The sequence below is a fragment of the Amblyomma americanum genome, chromosome 1, assembly GCF_052857255.1.
Source record: "Amblyomma americanum isolate KBUSLIRL-KWMA chromosome 1, ASM5285725v1, whole genome shotgun sequence".
NCBI lineage: Eukaryota > Metazoa > Arthropoda > Arachnida > Ixodida > Ixodidae > Amblyomma > Amblyomma americanum.
Window position 1 is genome coordinate 290,033,410 of NC_135497.1, and position 19,437 is coordinate 290,052,846.

The window sequence follows — 19,437 nt, forward strand, 5'->3', positions numbered from 1 at the left end:
CAGAGCCATGCCAGTGATTATTATCTCGCAACGCCGACACCGATAACGGCGATGCGGATTTTTTGTAAACCGTCTGTCTGTCCGTCTACCTGCCAGAGCCATGCCAGTGATTATTACCTCACAGCGCCGACACCGATAACGGCGATGCGGATTTTCTTGTAAACCGTCCGTCCGTCCGCCTACCTTCCAGATCCATGCCAGTGTTTATTACCTCACAACGCCGACACCGATAACGGCGATGCGGATTTTCTTGTAAACGGGGCCTAACACTATCGCGTTAAAATATGGAAGCCTGCTTAACAGCGATCTGTGAGGAATAAAAATGCGATAGCCTTTAGGTGCCTTCTATAATTTCAACAATGACTGTCAAATATATTCTTGCGATTTTCCCGCAAAATCTCGGATTGGAACTCGTCTTGACCTGCTGCCGTGGCTCAGTGGTGAAGGCGCTCCTCTACTGAGCCGGAGTACCCGGATTCGAACCTGACAGTGGCGGCTGCGTTTCGATGGAGGCGAAACGCAAACGGCGCCGTGTGCTGCGCGATGTAAGTGCACGTTGACTTTTCGCAGGTGGACAAAATTATTCCGGTACTAACCAAACCAAAGTCCACCGGCCAGGAGAACAGCAAAGATAAAGCAACAGCAAAACACTGCCCATGAAAGTGAATCAGACCAACGGTCCAAGCAAGCCACCCATCGTCCACCCAAAGAAACTTTGGAACCAAAGCACAGAAGATGGCTACCCCTCCCACCGCTCAGGAAGAAGAATCCAGTGATCACCACGGCCGCCCAGGCACCCTTGGAGCAGGCCATGGAGACCGAGAACCCGGAACCGTCGCAGGAACAAGATAACAAAAACCAGACGGAAAATCACAGTGTGCACACCGTGAACGCCGGACATAAAGCTTTGGAGCCTAGTGGGACCAAGACGGATGCCATCGAGCCGTGGGCCTCTACCTCGAAAGCTAGTGCATCCGCAGCCCGCATCCAGGAGACTGGGGAGGCACAGTCACTCCGGAATGCTACACCTGAGAAAGGAGCCGGCCCTACTAAAAAGGGTGAGTGGTCCATCCAACCAGCCTCCCCTAGTACCCCTTACCCAACCCCTCACCCCCCCCCCCCCCCTATTACACATCAAGAGGCGGTAAAGCAATACATACGTTCCGCTGAATTTCGTTCGGAAATCACTAGCATAATCAACACTATAGCTGCCGAACAACTCGGAGCGATGCACCAACAGCTCATACAAGCCGAGGCACAGCTGATACAGTCAATGAGGGACAGAAGTTACGATCAACACATGCCTGGAAAAACATGAAGCCGGCATCAATAAGCTTTTCGAACTTATACCTCATGAGGAATTGCCTCGCAAGCAACGCGCAGTTCAACCCGCCGCCTGTCCTGATACAGTATCTCCAGACCAGCAACTTAACACAAAACAATAGCACGCGAAAAGGTCGGCGGCGACGCCAGTACACTACACCAAGAGAAACAATTATATGGCAATGAAACTGTCGCAGCATACGCCGAAAACATGCGCAACTAGCAACATATATCGCAAACTCATAATCCCTCCATGTCATCGCTCTGCAAGAGACGGAAACAAATCGAATTCATATCCACGGTTATCACACGGCAGCCCTTACGGTACGTACAGCAATCTTGACACTCGCATCCATGCCGGTGCTAGACCGCACACCGACAAACACGCCCGCAAGCACGGACACTCAGTATACCGCGATAGAGCTTAGCTCACCCTGGCACGCATATAGCCTCACTATTCTTAACATATACAGAAATCCCAAAGATAAAGGCGGAGTTATTCCGGGCATCCTGGGCTCCTTTCGTTCCTCAAAGCTCCTTGTGGTGTGTGATATTAATGCACGTCGCACGCACTGGGGATACACATCGGATACCCCCAAAGGTAACCTCATTTCTACCGCAATCGCTGATTACAACCTTGGCTTGATCACAAACCCCACCGTACACACTCGCATAGGCACAAGTGTCACCCGCGACGCCGCACCCGATTTCACAAGGGCCACACCGAACATAATCCTTAAATCTCACACCGTGCTCCAAGACAACCTTGGGAGTGACCACTTTCTAGTCTCCACTACCATTGCTTACGATTCCAAGATTTTCAACCCTCGTTCACAGCTCCTGACTGACTGGGATAAATTGGGCTCATACTTGGCAGCTGATTCTACCGAAACCCGTACTGTCACCGACTGGACAGACCGTCTGGTGGAGGCTAACCAGGCGAACAGCAAACGCATTAAAAACTCCCCTGCGGCACCGCAGGTTGATCCGCATCTGGCTCATCTATGGGAGATCCGACAGGGACTTCTCAAGCGCTGGCGTCCCCAGCGACACAATCGTAAATTGAGACTCCGCTTAGCCGCTCTCACTCGTGAGGCAGAAGAATACGCGACCACCTTAGCCCGCGCAAACTGGGCAACCTTTTGTAATGACCTCAAGGGTACATTAAGCACTAAACGCACGTAGTCCCTCCTACGCGCTCTCTTAGATCCAGAAACCACTAAATCTGAGACACAAGTCAGCACACAACGTCTAATACAACTAGAGCTTCAAAAGGGAACAGACGTAATTGGCCAACTACGGCACATTTATGTACCCCCATCCCTTCAGTCAGCAGATCCACCCAATCTACCTCCACCTAACCCGGAACTTGATGCCGACATTACCTTAACCGAAGTCCGCCAAGCAGTCTTTAGTATTCACCGCTCTACGGCGCCGGGGCCGGATGGCATAACGTACAAGGCACTACTCAATCCGGATAATGTCTCGCTTCAGGAACTCACGGAGCTCTTTAGTAACCACTGGCACGCTGGGACGCTCCCGTCAGCCTGGACCCATGCCAGCACGGGATTTATACCCAAACCGGGACAACCCCTCACCCTTCAAAATTTGCGCCCCATCTCCTTAACGAGCTGTGTCGGCAAGCTCTTCGAGCATGTTATTGTCAACCGCCTGCAACCGTTCCTAGAAACAACAGGCTTCCTCTCCAACGTTCAATTTGGCTTCCGTCCAAACATCTCGGCGCAAGACGTATTTCTCGCCCTAAAAGAGTCTCTCTTTTACACCAAGCGCCGTACAGCCGCCACGCGAGTCATACTGGCACTGGATATTCATAAGGCTTCGACATCATAAGCCATGACCATATCCTGAAGACATTAGCCACCACCGGCTGTGGCACCCGCATATGGCAATATGTTCGGGCCTTCCTTCAGGGAAGCACGGCAAAACTCTATCTTGGGGATGTCGCCTCCTAGCCTTTCAACCTGCATAACCGGGGAACCGCACAAGGGGCGGTCCTATCATCTTTACTTTTTAACATTGCCCTAGCACCACTGGCAAAGGCCTTTGCTGCTATCCCAGAGCTCCACACGGCCATATACGCAGATGATATAACCCTCTGGACAACGGGAGGATCCAGTGGAACAGCCTAGAATATCCTGCAATCTGTCATAGACATCACCACCACCCAATTAGCAAACACAGGCCTCCGTTGCTTTTCAAATAAAACGAAGCTCTTGCAGCTTAAACCCTTGCCCAGTGACCCCCCATTCAACTCCACATGTACGGGAATCCAGTGCCCATTGTGTCTCAGCTGAAGATTCTCGGCCTTCTCATTAACAACACACTCTATGCTACCCCTACCCTTCAGGTCTTGCAAATACAGACCAAACAGGTGGCTGCACTAATCAAGCGGGTGGCAACACGCAATCATGGGCTGTCTGAACACGAGACCCTCAACATGACTAATGCATTATTCATCAGCCGCATTACATACCACCTCCCATACCACATACTTACTCAGCGCCAAACACAACAGGCAGACATCTTAATACACACGGCTGTAACCTCCGCCCTACGTCTTCCGCGGACGGTTAGCACGAAACGCCTCCTGACCACTGGCACCCACAATACCGTGGTCGAATTAAAATAGGCTGAACGCACGAACCAATTAGTCCACCTGAGTCGCACGGAAACAGGACAATGCCTACTGCGACAGCTCCGTCTCAATCTGCCCATTCCAACTCCAGCAAGTCCTAAACCATATATGATTTCTCTGCGCATGCAGGATCACATGTATCAGAAGCCCCTACCGCGCAATCTGAGCGCTAGCCTCCATAAGGGTAGGCGGCAGGCTTGAGCGAGCTATTACACCAAAACATACAGCAACCATTTCGATATCCTTTTTGTCGACGTGGAAGGAAATTCTAAAGTAGGATTCTTCACGGCAGTCGCAGCCTATGAAGACGGCACTGTGGGGGCCGCCGCCACTATCCGAACAAATTCACCTGCAGAGGCGGAAGGAGCCGCCATCGCACTTGCGCTGGTACACTGCACCATTGACAAAAACATAACGGAAATTTGCACAGATTCCCAGGCCGCATACCGCCACCACCTAAAGGGCGTGGCGACGCCGGCCACACACCGTATTCTTGCCACACCCACCTCTCTCGACCGAACGGTTGCTCTGTCGTGGATCCCTGGGCGTGCCTCGATCCCCGGTAATGAGCGCGTTCATGCGCTGGCCCGAGAACTCGTCTCCCGGACCCCGGACGATCAGGCATCCAACCCTGCGAAAGAGGCCCTATCGGTCCTTTGTACATATCATCAAATCACCGCATTATACAAACTCAGCCGCATGACATTACCACCACCCGAAAGTACTTTGTTGCCCTTATCCAGCGCCACATGGCGACAATTACAGACGGGCTGCTTTATTTCGCCCTACCGTCTCTTATGCTTTCACCCCACCTTTCTTCATTGTAACACCTGTGGCGTGCCCAAATCCACACTTTTCCACTACCTTAGGGAATGTCCTTCCCCACAGACAGTACACCCCATCCCCAATCCCACTCTTCCTGGGAGGCTGCTTTACGGACCGCTCAGCCCGCCGGCCAGAAATGGCTGGTGGACCAGGACTTATGTGAGGCGCAAGCCCGTAGACTCCTGGACCTGTAGGAGACCACCCTGAAAGATTTTTTTCCTTTTTTCTAATAAAAGTTGTTTCCATACATCCATCTACTAAGGCACCACTTAACACCAGACACTTTGGAGGCGGCTCCAAACACGCGCCTTACCCTCCCCTTATATACGCTAGCGCTATCACCAAGTCCACACAAACGCCTCCTGTACTCTCTGCCACCACCCCAAAGCCACTCTCGATCATATCCTTTTCCTCTGCCCGGCGGATACTCCCACGAGGGGCCTGGATCACTTTACCACTTGGAAGGCTTGGGAGAGCCTACAGTGCTCCGAGAACCCGGCCATGCAAGTCATCGCCACAGGCCCGGCTGCCAGCGTCATGAGCCTCCGGGACACGGACGTCTGAGTGCAGTGGGGCCGTGCAGGGGCCCAAGGACCTGCGAATCCTAAACTCCCCTGTGTCTAATAAAGTTTCTGCCACCACCTGGCACCACTTCATTTACTTTCTTCTTTCAGTCTCTCCTTTATCCTTCTTATGGTGCGGTTCGGATGTCCATTGACATATGTAAGACAGTTACTGCGTTATTTCTTTTCCTAAAAACCAATTTCCATATTTGCCGGTTGTCATGCCCCTATGTTGTCACGTAGTGGTGACAGCAGTCGAAGGAGCGATGAAGACTGACAAAAGTTCTAAAAGAAAACTGTTTACGGGGCTGACTTGCACCCACAATGGACTGAATCTCTAGGCGCGGCGAAGCGACAAATGTGCTCGGCGGTCGTCGAACAGAATGGCCGCCGCTGTCGGCCGTGCTCAATTTAGGGCTGGTAGTGAACTTTCGAGATTAACCGTGCAAAGTTACTAGAACATTCCGGAACGTATATTCAGCTCTGCCTGGCTGCGATAAACCAAGGTAAATCTAGCCGCGTCTTGCATCCCAAACAAGGCGATAAAGTGGCGTGGCGGCAGATTTGATAGAAGGAACAAACACTAAGTTTCGCGGCATTACTCCCCTCTCAATGAAGCGTCGACACGATGCATTAAAGCAAATAATACGACTAGCAACAAATAAAATGGATCGTGGGAAAATAAACACAGATTGTGCAAAATGCAGCGTCCTTTAGCGCGCATAATAGGGCTTCCGACGGACGACATGGGCAACTTCTGGTCGTACGCAGCGTCGCTAGGAAGCAGTCATTGTGTCAGGGACGACTTCATAATCCAGTTCACCTAGCCGACGGAGAACATTGTACGGGCCGAAATAGCGGCGCAAAAGCTTTTCACTCAATCCACGGCGGCGAATGGGCGTCTATACCCCGACTTGGTCTCATGGCTTGCATTCCGCGTTGCGACTTCGTATGTTGTAGCGTCTGGCGTCAGGCCGCTGCTGGTCTTCGATCTGTAATCGGGCAAGGCTTCGGACTTTTGCGCGTTGAAGGTAGGCGGCGACGTCGACGTTCTCTTCTTCGGTGACGTTGGGCAGCATGGCGTCTAGCGTGTTCGTTGCATCTCTGCGTGAACGAGCCTAAAAGGCGTCGTTTGGGTTGTCTCCTGCACTGCGGTGTTGTATGCGAAGACGACGTAAGGCAGGATGGCACCCCAGATCTTCTGTTCGGCATCGACATACATGGCGAGCATATCGGCGACGGTTTTGTTCAGGCACTCGCTCGGTCAGTCCGTTGGTCTGCGGATGGTATGCAGTTATCCTCCGGTGGCTTGTTTTGCTGTAACGCAGGATGGCTTGCAATAGTTCCGATTTAAATGCTGTTCCTCTGTCCGTGATGAGCGCATCGGGGGCACCGTGTCGCAGAAGATGCACTCTACGAAAAATCTGGCGACTTTTGCTGCTGTTTCGTTCGGTAGAGTTTTTGACTCGGCGTAGCGGGTGAGCTAGTCGGTCGCTATGACGATCCACTTATTTGCAGACGTTGACTTTGGGAAAGGACCAATCAAGTCCATGCCGATCTGCTGAAAGTGCCTTGAGGGGGTTCAATGGGGATCATACATCCTGCTCGTCGGGTGAAAGGGGTCTCTCGTCGCTGACAATCTCGGAAGGTTTTTACATAAAGTGCGACTTCGGCAGACAAGTCGGGGCCAGTAGTACTTGTCTTGAATGCTGCGGAGGGTGCGAGTAAACCCGAGATATCCAGCTGTCGGCTCATTGTGTGAAGCCTCTAGAACTTCGCGGAGACAAGCAGGTACAACAAGGAGGTAGGCTGTTTTGTTTGCCGCGAAGTTCTTCATGAGGACATCATTCTGTACACAGAAGGAAGAAGTTGCTCTCTTGAATAGGGCGGGGGGTGAAGAAACTTTGCCTTTAAGTACTCGATGAGGCGTTGTAGGTCGTGGTCCGAGCGTTGCTGCTGGGCAAAAGAGCTGGGGCTGCTGGGTCCTAGGAAGGCGTCCTCATTGTTATCCGGCGGCGGCGCATCTACAGAGGCTCGTGAGAGGCAATCGGCGTCAGAGTGTTGGCGTCCGAACTTGTAAATTACGGTGACGTCAAACTCCTGGAGGCGCAAACTCCCTCGAGCGATGCGGCCAGAGGGCTCCTTTATATTGGCAAGCCAGCACAGCGCATGGTGATCGCTGACTACATTGAACGGTTGTCCATACAGTTAGGGGCGGAATTTCGACGTAGCACAGATGATGGCAAGGCACTCCTTGTCAATCGTCGAATGGTTAGCCTCGGCCTTGGAAAGGGAGCGGCTAGCGTATGCGATGACTTTCTCCAGCACGTCGCTTCTTTGAACGAGGACGGCGCCTAGGCTCACGCTGCTTGCGTCGGTATGAAGTTCAGTATCAGAGGTTTCATCAAATTGGGCGAGGATCGGTGCGGACTGTAAACGACGGTGAAGTTCTTTGAAGGCTTCTGCTTGCGGGGCTTCTCATTTAAATGGCTGGCACGTCTGCCTTCGTCAGTTTTGTCAGCGGCTCGGCGATGCGCGAAAAGTTTTTCACAAATCGTCCGTAATATGCCCACAGTACGAGGAATCTGCGCACTGCTTTCTTATCGACTGGAGGTGGAAACTGATCAATAGCAGCGGTCTTCTGCGAGTCTGGGCGTACTCTCTTCTTTCTAATAATGTGGCCTAGAAATAGCAGCTCTTCATAGGCAAAGTGACACTTCTCTGTTTTCAATGTTAGACCAGACGACTTGATGGCGTCCAGTACTGTTCCAAGTCTTTTGATGTGGTCTTGAAAATTCGAGGCGAAGACAACGGCGCCATCTAAATATACCAGACAAATTTGCCACTTCAGGCCTGCCAGCACTGTATCCATTACTCGCTGAAACGTCGCTGGTGCGGAACAGAGACCAAATGGCATCACCTTGAACTCGAAGAGGCCACGTGGAGCTATGAATGCTGTCTTCTGGTGATCTCTTTCATCGACCCCAATTTGCCAGTAGCCGCTCTTGAAGTGCATTGATGAGAAATACTTGGCGTTGCAGAGCCGGTCCAGTGTGTCGCCGATGCGGGGGAGTATATTGAAGTCCTTCTTTGTTATGTTCTTCAGGCGGTAGAATCAATGCAGAATCGAAGTGCGCCGTCTTTTTTATCACTAGAACCGGTGCCGCCCATGGGCTGTTTGATGGCTGGATGACGTCGTCGTGAACCATTTCTTCCACTTGATCCTGGTTAGCTTCTCGTTCTCGTGGTGACACACGGTAGGGGCTTTGACGTACAGGTTTGGCGTGCTGGTCGGTTATAATGCAATGCTTGGCAATTGGCGTTCGTAGAAAATTCGGGGATGACGAATAACACTTGCTGTAGCTTCCAAGCAGAATGCGGATCTGGCCTTGTCTGTTCCGGGGCAGAGCTTTGTTGATGTCGAAAGTGGGCGAGTTCTCTTCAGGTTAGGTAAACCTTCTGCGGAGGAGTCGGAGAGCGCGAAGGAGTCAAGTACGTCGGATATTTCGTCGAAGAAAGCAATTGTCGTTCCTCTGTTAATGTGCCGGTATTCTTCGCTGAAGTTAGTCAGCAGTACTCCGGCACGGCCATTGCGGATATGTACGATGCCTCTTGTCAAGCTGATTCCTCGGTTTAGAAGCAACTGCATGTTTCCCTCGAAGATTGCTTCAGCGTTAATGGCTGTCGTGGCGCCTACAGTCAAGATAACGCTTGAACAGGGTGGGAAGCTCACTTCTTCCTTCAGGACACTGAGGACATTCAAGACATTCAAGGAGATCATTCAGAACATTCAAGAAGGAACTCTTGAAGGTATTCACCAGTGTCGTGAGGAAAGAGAGAGCCGAACAACTCCTCGAGTCCAGGATCAAGCTACCGAATGAGCCTGTCCGCGGTTACGGGGAAGAGATGAGGCGCCTCTTTCGCCGCGCCGACCCCCAGATGACTGAGGAAAAGAAAGTTGAGTTTTTATTGCGCGGCGTAGAGGAACAACTCTCTGGCAGCTTCGTCCGCCAGCCGCCAAAAACAGTCGACGAATACATGCAACAATCCTGCACGATCGAAAAGACCCTCGACGTCCGGGCGCGGCAGTGCAACCACCCACCCTCTGTCTTTGCAGTGTGTCCCGAAACGACGACCACCTCCAGCGACAACTTGCGGAAATGTATCCGCGAAATCATCCGCGAGTAGCTACGCCGTATACTGCCATTCTCCCCACAGCCGCAAAAAGCGACTCTCATGGACGTGGTTTGGGAATAAGTGCAACAGGTACTTGGCACCCCGACGGCCACAGAACCCTAGGCCGCTGCAGCATGCACTGCTAAGCCCGAAACACAACCCCTACGTCCTCTCCAACATGAACAACTTGTTTCCGAACGCCGCCTCCCTACCCTGCACCTCCACTAGATGTCACGTAGTGGTGACAGCAGTCGAATGAGCTATGAAGTCGGACAAAAGTTCCTCTAAAAGAAAACTGTTTACTGGGCTGCCTTGCGCATACAATGGACTGAATCACTACGCGCGACGAAGCGACAAGCTTGCTCGGCAGTCGTCGAACAGTATGGCCGCCGCTGGCGCCGTGTTCAGTTTAAAGCTGGTAGCGAACTCTCGAGGTGAAGCGTGAAAAGTTACTAGAACATTCCGCAAGAACGTAGAATCAGCACTGCCTGTCTCCGATCAACCGAGATAAATCTAGTCACGTCTTGCTTCGCCATCAAAGCAATAAAGTGGCGTGTCGGCAGATTTGAAGAATAACAGAGTGCAAAAATTCGCGGCAATATGATATGCACGAGTCAGCTCCTTCTAGAACGTCAATGCGCCCTTTATCATTTATCACATGGAATTACAATAATCGAGCTCAGTAATCTACCTTAACTGGACCACTGATCACCACTAATGCGACGCAATTTATTTCCTGGGGGAGCGTCAGCAAAAGCAGTCACCTTAACTGCCCCACTGTGCTGGAGAGGAAGTCCGTGAAAGCCACGATGTCGTATTATGGCTCTGACATAAGGCCTGATGGTCAGCGCGAGCAGTATTGGTGAGGGGAGACAACCATGCCGAACCCCATGGGTGACGGGGAAGGGATGACTCTCCCAGTCACCCATAGCGAGAGTGCTGTGGATAGCCTCTTATGCCTTACGAATCCGCTTATTAAGGCCTTTCGGGAACCCGAAAGCCATTAGTGCTCCTAAAATGTAACCTTACTGGAGGCGGTCACACGCCTGTTCCAGACCTAAAGAAACATAGAGACCTTTCACCAAGAGCTCTTTAGTGTGCGAGGTACTATCGCGAGTGACGAATGAACGTCAGTGAACCTCTCTGCCCGATACTGAGCAAGATTGAATATTATTAATGAGGGCCGTCATCACACCCGTCAGGCGCCGGAATACAATAGCTGAAAAAGCTTTTGTAGTCCACGTTGAGGGAGCGTTACTTGCCTCCAGTCTTCCGGTAGAAGCGACCCTGGATCGCGTTTAGCTAGAAGAATAATTCTTGCGCTCCGGAACCTGCCAGGAAAATCGCAGCTCTCGAAACACCGGCGCAGAAGAGACGTTACAGTTGGACCTAGGATTCTCCAGAACGCCAGGTAACATTCCTCGACAGACCATCTGGGCCAAGCGCTGTTCCCCGTTTCATTGAATTTATTGCAGCGTTCACCTCCTTCTACAATCTTAATCGCGTAAGCTTTATGTATATCTTTATCAGTGTTTAAGATTTATCCTAGAGGTTACACGTCTCAACGTTTTTATGTTTTCCTTCTTTGCAAGGTTTAAAGTTTTACATGCTCCCTTACAGATGTCCCAACCTAAATTTAGAAGTATGTAGTTCGTGTATACCTTAAACTTTAACCTATATATCTGATCGAGTGCGAGCCGTATACATCTATGTATACGTTTAAGTTTTTGCGAGGCTGCCACATTCAGCGAGAAGGAGCAGGAGGTAAACTTTATTAAAGAAGAGGTCTTAGGCGCGGGTTGAGGTGACGTTCTCCGCCCCGCGGTGGGCTCCTCTTCTACGCCGGATGCTAGGTGGCCTACCGACGTCGTTCGGCGACCTCTTCGGCCCCCTCCCAGACTCGGATTTGAACCTCCGGGTCCGAGCTGAGCAGCGCGGCCTCCCACTGCGATTGGGTAGAGAGCGGCAGACTGTTCGACGGATGGTCTTGACTACATGAGTGTAGTATGTGTGGTGTGTCTGCCTTATGGTGTCCACAGAGAGAACGGACGGGGCTGAACTGCTCTGGGAACCATTTGGAGTATATGTACGGTTTAAAGAAAGTGTCTGTTTGGAGCTGCGGCCAATTGTCTTGTGTTTTACTTAGAGATCTATGTGGTTCTGGGAAGATTTATCTTTCTTGAAATTGATAGTAATTTATTTGTAGGTCGTCACTCGCTCCTTGGCCGACCTGAGCTCGGGGAAGCGCACCTCCCGGTTAACTACGAATCCTCGGGCAAATTGGTTCCCGTTGGCGTTGGGCGGCGAGCAGGATCAGGAAAGGAGATTGAGTTCAAATAGCGCGCGCAACCGTACTGGATTGAAATGCCTTGCTTCGGGGTGTGCGGCTTGGGTGGGTTTGTGGTCGCCATTTTTATGCCAGTCAAACACGCTACTGAATCTTTTCGCTGCTGTAAAGTATAAAATGTAATAATTTAAACTATAAAAATTTTTCAATGCTTGCGGTTAGGTATGATCAACTTTATAGCTATCTGAGTGTTTTCTGTGAACGATATCAGAGGCGCTGCAGTGCTGCTTGTCATCCCACTGCTTGACGGTGTGCACGTGTTGTGCATGTGCGGCGTTTGCGGTGCCTGTCAGGGAGAGAGAGATTTGCGGAATAATACGTGGCCGCTGCATTGAACATCAGTGCGAGTGCAAACAATAAATGGCGGTGTGTACTTTCGACATGACCGAGGACAGAATTCGATGATACTATTGCGACCACAGCCCCAGCAGGATCGCTGATCTCGGCGAGTATAAAGTTTCGTTTTGCAGCAGTTGTCTGCTTTCCCGATTTTATGCCCTGACAAGCAAAGTTGCCTCTCGTTGAAGAAAATTAAGTGTTGCAGAAGTAAGACTGCTTATTTTTCAGTTGTTTTGTGTTGTATTTTGTTTTCGCCTGATATTGACAGGCTTACCCCGCGTCCAATTATTACACGTTTTGCTTTCACGGTCGCACATTGCTGCTGTCGCAAAATATTAAAATGCTTTCAAGTAATAAGTTTCACGCAGCATGTTTCGACTGATGTAATGTGTTTGCAGTGCTGTTTCCGCTAAAAGTGTCGGCCACCAGCAGACTGTTAATGACACTGCAGTCATGCGCTCGTGCCAGACATGGGACAGAAGTGTTTGTTCTCTCTTCTGCTCATGTTTCTTGCCTCCCGCGCACGATGCATCCGCCTTGCCCTTCACGCGTTTCCGTGAGCACAGTAGGGAAAAGATGCTCAAACTGATCGACTTCTAGCAATGTGCCCCTTCACGTGACAGCAGAGTCCCCGAGAACGAAACAAAGGAATGCGTCAGATGCGGTTCACCGAAGCACAGTAGCACTGTGTGCGCGCACGTGTCAGCTGCTTGTTACCTTTGTGGAAATGTCTGCCTTCTACTCAAGCACAGTGTCAGTCTCACTTAGCGGGTAGAGTGCTTCGCGTCGCCACGAACCTGCCGACTGCATTTGAATCACACCCGTTCATGAATAAGCGCAGAGTGCCGCACGAGGAGAAGGACCTTGACGTGATGCTTCGTGTCATCTGCCTGTTTGCATGAGTCTATTGCCGGCTTGGTCGCAATGGTGCTCCGCCCGTGTGCAGTTACATGGAGCCTTGTTCACGCTCAGTGTGAATGACCCTCTACTGCGTCTTTATTGAACTCCTGGCTTAAGGGTTAGACTGGCGTGAAACGCACGGGCCTACTCGTTGGAAATAAACAAAGGTATACAGCGTCGAACTGAATAATCTATATGATGAAGTAACGCATCATGATGAAAATAAAATACGATCAGATAGGATGTGATTACTTTCTTTTGTTTTGCTACATGTCTTAAAATTGTCTCTTTTTTATGCCTGGCAAAACCATCCAATTTAACAGAATGTGTACCTTGGAGCTTGGAGGCTCGGTCTGGTGAGAACTTGCTTTCACATGGTACTCAAGCCCATCGAGGCCACGGTGTGTGTCGTTCATTTCCACAGAGGTTTTTTATGTGAATAGAAGCTATAGCATGGTGTTTTGTCTTTTTGCAGGCCCAATTATGCAAGACACTGAGCTGCAGAATAATGCATCTTCATCTGTGCTGTCAAGCTCTCAACCTGGTTTAGGCAAATGTGAATCAGCTGTCTTGCTGCCCACTATATAAACTCAGTTGTAATACTCGTCAGCGGGGATTTCGCGAAAAGACGCTTGTAACTATAAATTTTACATCCCAGATGAGTGATAACAGCTTGTCTTGAGTTTTAGTTGTGATGCCTATCCATGTCTGAATTGCTTAAAAGTTCAGCAGGTTACCGCTTCATTCTTCAGCTCCTACAGCACGACCGTGCACAATGGTCATTGGTGCAAAAGCCCCCATACGCTCACCAACATTGACCAAGAGTCTTGACCAATGTTATTCTGCATGACACCTAGCAACAGTGGCGCTATTATGATTTCAAAAAGCATAATGACATATGCTGTTAATGCAAGAAATCTGTCGGATGACTCCACCTATCGACATTTTTTTTCTCTTTGTTCAAAGTACAATGCTTATAGACAAGTTTACTTGATGCCTATGGTCATACTCTTGAGCTTCCTGGATTGGAACTACTTCAAAAGACCAGAATGTGCAGGCCGCTGAAAAAAGGAGCTTTCTACTTGATGTATTAATTGCAGGAAGAAAAAGAATGTTTTGTTTGCATATTTAACTTAATTACCACTTTTTGCAGAATCGGGAGGATCTGTTTTAATGGACGTATACAAAACCGTAGAGAGCTTGTCTGAACGTTTTGGAGGTAAGAATAGAGCTTGGCTTTGCAACTAACTTTGAAGGCAAAGGGTTTTTGTTAGCACAGTGACCATGGAGTGACTTAAGTGAATGCGTCTTGTGCTTTAACGTTCCTAGCTAGGAACCTACTTAAATACGTAGGTATTTGCAGTTTAATACTCTTTATGAACAGATCTATTAGCTGCCATCGTTCTTTGGGTCATATTGTTCTCTGGATATAATTTGATTTGCTTCACATATAGCTGCGTTTTCGCGAGATGCCAGGTACTGCAAATATGTCGCCTTGTATCTTTTTCCTTCCTTTGTGCTTACTTATGATGTTACCTCCTGCAGACACGAATTTATAACCAAAAGAAAAATGTAAAATATAACAATTTTGCTGAAAAAATGTCAAGATAAAATGTAGAACTCCCACCCTCCAAGTAAAAAAATCGGTAGAGACACTTAAGGCTTCCTATGTGTAGTGAATGCGAAAGGATGGCTCTATGTATACGCCATGCTCGGTGTAGTGCCACCAAAATTGCTAGCGCAGTGGTAAGTGATCCAACGCTGTCATGGTGGCTTTTCTGATTGATTGTGGGAGCCGAGGTTGTGTGCAGTGATTTTTGTACGATTTCTGAGCACACACACTGAGGGAATTTTGCTTAATGGAAGTAGTAGCATTAAAAATGGCTACATGTAGACGCCGTGCTCGGTGTAGCTAGCCCAGTGGTTAAGTGATCCAATACTGCCATGGTGGCTTTTTCAATTGATTGTGAGAGGCCAAGTTGCTCGCAACGATTTTTTGAACCATTTATGAGTGCAAACTCAGACACACACACACACAGAGACGAGATTTTGCTGAATGAGAGCAGTAATGTTTTTGCATAATTTTGTGCTGGGTCAGATGGCCGGACATTTTTTAAAATTAAAATAGCTCAATACAAACCATAACAAGACAATAAAAAGGCGACAATGACAACATCTATGCTACACATAATTGTGCTATTTCTGCCAAGATTTCATGTCACCACATCATGACCAAGCAGTGGCTTCAGGGTGTGAATCGTACTTCTTTTGACTCATGCGTCATTAGAGATTTTTATGTAAATAAGCATAATTCAATTTAAAGCTCCCACCTTTGTAACATTAAAATACGCACCTACAAGAATTTCTCCAGAACTACCATAAAATGTATTGCTTAATTGAAATTGATATATTGAGTTTATTTCACATGCGGGGGTTGAACTAATACTGCAGGAGGTTTTGTTGGTTTGAACTTTTTTTATAGCATCCACATTTGCAGACGTCACTTTAGATGTATGATGCCTGATGTTACACGTATGATGTATAATGGTTGCATATGTGATGTCAGGTTGCATTCACAAATTTGAACGCCACGCTTGAAATGAATAATTATAGTTCCTAATATAACTCATGAGTATATATTGAGAAAGCTCATGTAATTGATTGAAGTCTGACTGGCTGTTGTTGCCACAGCTAGTCATTACAATTGCGAGACTGGCGGCATAGACTGCATTGTTATTCAATTATTGGCTCCTTCCTGAGGTGCTGATTATGTAAAAGAAGCAAAATGAAGCTGTTATTACACTGCAGCATAAAGACAAACTAATGCAAATTTTTGTCATGCATTTTAGAAAAATATTAGCCAAGACAAGGTGATTATTGCACACTCTTATTGGGGGCCGACTCCCCTTAAAGAATTACTGAGTGTTGCTGTTTTTATTTCAGCGATTCAGAAAAGGGTTTTTCAAAATGAAATGAACATTTTGTCTGAACTGAAGAGTGTTAGGGCAGCAATGCAGTGAACGGGAGGAGCGGCAATGCTCAGGTTGCCAGAAGACTGTTCCAGGCTTTCAGCATCCTTTGGGAAGGGTGTGCTTGTGCTTGGGGAGTACCTTTCCTCAGAGGGAAAAGCTGATAGACTCGTAAGTTGTTTTTCGAAGCATAATACCTAATATGTCTTGGTTGTTTCCGCTTTTCAAGCTGCTTCTGTAAGCCACTAACCAATAAATTGCTCATACTTAAGCAAAAATATGGCCATCATGTTGAAATTGCTCGTGTTGAAGTCATCGTGTTGAAATTGCTCATAGTTAATCCTTAAGTTTGGCTAGTGATGATATTTCTTCCTTTATGCGATGTGATGATATTAGGAATAGCTGATCTACCTGGCCTTTCAGTAGTAATGCATACAAATGCCTGCAGTTATCTAGTGATTTCTTTGACTGCACTCATAACAGCATTCTTTGTCCGCAACTCAGTCTCATGGGGGAGCTAGATTGTTCATCATTATGGAAAGAGTTGAAAGCATTAAAAGAATGTACACGGCAGGAGACATGGACGAGCGCTTGTCCGTGCCTGCTGCTATGTGCATCCTTTAAATTCTTTCAACATTTTGCACAGCAATAAAGTATGACTCTCTTTAAAAGACTTATTAGAAAAAGGCTCAATGCTTTTACAGCTTCCGTGGTGAGCTTAAAAGAAAAGAACTGAAAATTTCATGACTACCTGGAATAAAAAAAGATATTTGTTCGAGCATTTTCAGTGGTTCCAAATTTCATGTGCACAGAATGGCACTTTTGTGCTCTATTAAAAATACTGCTTCATTAAGCTGCCCGATTCATTTGTCCTTGAAGAAACTTGCGCAATGCCATGAAAGTCTGTAAAACCCCTTGAACAATTTTTCTCTGAACCCTGCCTGCTTGAAACGTGCAGATGCTTGCAAAAGTGCGCAAATAATGAAAAACAACTTCGGTTAGGAAAATAAAAAAAACAAGCGAATGGCTTATTTTTTCTCACAATCTAGAAACGATACCTCTATTTTATTAAGGAGTAAGGAGGGCATAAGCATAGTGCAAAGAAAACAGCGCAGACTGCTGCGTTCAGTAAATTTAGCAGTCTGATTATCTTGGGTCTTTTGCAATTCTACTCACAGACTAGACTACCTACAGCAGTACAAGTTACTGCATTTCACTTGTATACATACAAGAACCAGTGTTGGATATATAGAGGCACCCAAGGCGAGGTCATCGCTTTCAAAAACAAGATTGAGCGGGCCGTCATCATAGGGTTTCTGGTGCACTACCTGAAAAACTTGAGTCACGTTGGTGACGAGTACCGCGCGTGGGAGAGCCACGTGCTTTCCCCGACAGGCGTCCCATCGATCACACCTACCGTTCCGCTGAACGCAAAAAAGTGCATCAACGTTTTATGGAAAATGAAAATTGGTGTTCAGGGAAAGAAATGGCTCTGTATCTGTTTCTCTTATCGGCGGACGCTTGAACCGCGCGGTAAGGAATGGGATAAAGGAATGAGTCAAGGAGGGAGGGGTCGGGAATAATTTCGACCACATGGGGATCTTTAACGCGCAAGACATCGCACAGCATACAGGCGCCTTTGCGTTTTGTCTCCATCGAAACGCTGCCGCCGCGGTCGGGTTCGAACGCGGGTACTCCGGATCAGTAGTACCCTAGTTCGGACCTGAACGCGGCGCCAGCGTTAAAGTTGGTTCTTCATTTACCCGCGCACCGGCCGCGGTGGATCAGTGATTAAGGCGCTCGCCTACTGATCCGGAGTTCCCGGTTTCGAACCCGACCGTGGTGGCTGCGTTTTTATGGAGGAAAAACGCTAAGGCGCCTGTGTGCTGTGCGATGTCAGTGCACCTCAAAGATCCCTAAGTGGTCGAAATTATTCCGGAGCCCTCCACTACGGCACCTCTTCCTTCCCTTCTTCTTTCACTCCCTCCTTTATTCCTTCCCTTACGACGCGGTTCAGGTGTCCAACAATATATGAGACAGATACTGCGCCATTTTCTTTTACCGAAAACCAATTATTAATATTTACCCGCCGCTGTTGCTCAGTGATTAGTGTGCTCGAGCACTGATCCGGAGTTCCCGTGTTCGAACCCGACCGCGATGGCGGCGTTTCGATGGACGGAAAACGGAAAGGCGCCCTTGTGCTGTATTTTATCAGTGCACATTAAAGATTCCCATGTGGCTTTAATTATTCCGGAGCTGTTCACTACAGCACCTCTTCCTTTCTTCTTTCACTCTCAGCTTTATCCTTTCCCTTCCGGCGCGCTGCAGGTGCCCTCTGAGATGTGACAAATACTGCACCATTTCCCTTCCCCAAAAACCTATTTTTGTTTCAATTTTATGCAAAAATTTGAAAAAAAAGATCCCGAGGTTGTCGAAAATATTCCGGAGCTCTCCACTACGGCATTTATTTCTACCTTTCTTCTTTCACTCCCTCCTTTACCCCTTCCCTTACAGCGCAGTTCAGGTGTCCAGTGATATATGAGACAGATACTGTGCCATTTCCTTTCCCCAAAAGCCAATTATTATTATTATTCAATATTATGCGATGCGGGCAGATGCTTTCCCGCTTGAGAGAAAGTCAGTTTCAAAGGCTAAAGTCAAAGGTCAAGGTCAAAGAACAAAGGTCAAAGTCGAGATAGTTGGTGTAACAGCCGCTGGTGTCGCTGCTGTAGCTGACGTCCGGTGTCGAACCTGACTACCATCAGTTATGCTCGTCTTTTGACCTCTACCCATATACAAGGTGAAACGTGCGGCAACGGTGACCTCTAGCTTCATTCAAGGTCAAACTTGCGGCCCCGCTGACGGCTTGAAAAGCTGGCGTAGTGAAGCTTTTCGCTTCAAAATGAAATAAGAAGGGCCGCAATGAAATGCACTGGAATAATTTCGGCCGCCTTAGGATTTTTATAGATCACTGACATCGCACAGCACACTGGCGCCGTTTCCGTTGCGCCTCCATCGAAACGCGGCCACCGAAGTTGTGTACGAACCCAGGAACTGTGGCTCAGTAGCAAAGTGCACTAACCACGCGCTGGGTCAGTAGTAGCAGTATTTGAGCGCTTTTCTTGCGGCAGCAAACGGGGCCAGAATTCAACACACAGGTGTTATAGCTATTCTCTATCTCATAAGTGGTAGCGACCGCCGCAGCCATTCAGGAGAGCGAGTTAAACATGTTCTTCCGCCCCTCGTCGTCTGTATGTTGTCTGCTCACGGAGTACAGCGACATGGTTATAACAGAGTATAAATCGACGCTATCTACATATCGTAAGCTTACCAAATGCA